This window comes from Meleagris gallopavo, chromosome 25 (assembly GCF_905368555.1).
Source record: "Meleagris gallopavo chromosome 25, MGAL_WU_HG_1.1, whole genome shotgun sequence".
NCBI classification, from domain to species: Eukaryota; Metazoa; Chordata; class Aves; order Galliformes; family Phasianidae; genus Meleagris; species Meleagris gallopavo.
Genome location: NC_139428.1, coordinates 1889249 through 1890108, shown reverse-complemented (window position 1 = coordinate 1890108; position 860 = coordinate 1889249).

The window sequence follows — 860 nt, the reverse complement described above, 5'->3', positions numbered from 1 at the left end:
CACTCCATTTTGCACCACGCTCCTCACCTCCCATTCCCACTGCACCCCTCCAGTTACACCCCACTTTCCAGCACCCCCCCTTTGTCCTTTCACCCCTTATCCCCTCCTTAAAGTTACACCCCTCTTAGCAGCTGCACCCCGCTTCACAGCACTCCATTTTGCAGCTGCACCCTGCTTTGCATTGCACCCCTCACCTCCTGTTCCCACTGCACCCCTTGCAGTTGCATGCTGCTTTCCAGCACCCCCTTTATCCTTTCACCCCTTACCCCCTCCTTAAAGTTATACCCCGCTTTGCATCCCACCCTCACCTCCCATTCCCATTGCAGGCCTTGCAGTTACACCCTACTTTCCTGCACCTCCCTTCATCCTTTCACCCCTTATCCCCTCCTTAAAGTTATACACCTCTTAGCAACTGCACCCCACTTCACAGCACTCCATTTTGCAGCTGCACCCTGCTTTGCATTGCACCCCTCACCTCCGATTTCCATTGCACCCCTTGCAGCTGCATGCTGCTTTCCAGCACCCCCTTTATCCTTTCACCCCTTACCCCCTCATTAAAGTTATACCCTGCTTTGCATTGCACCCATCACCTCCGATTCCCACTGCACCCCTTGCAGCTGCATGCTGCTTTCCAGCACCCTCTTCGTCCTTGCACCCCTTACCCCCCCTTAAAGCTACACCCTGCTTTGCATTGCACCCCTCACCTCCCATTCCCACTGCACCCCTTGCAGCTGCATGCTGCTTTCCAGCACCCCCTTTATCCTTTCACCCCTTATCCTCTCCTTAAAGTTATACCCTGCTTTGCATTGCACCCTGCTTTGCATTGCACCCCTTGCAGTTACACCCTACTTTCCAGCACC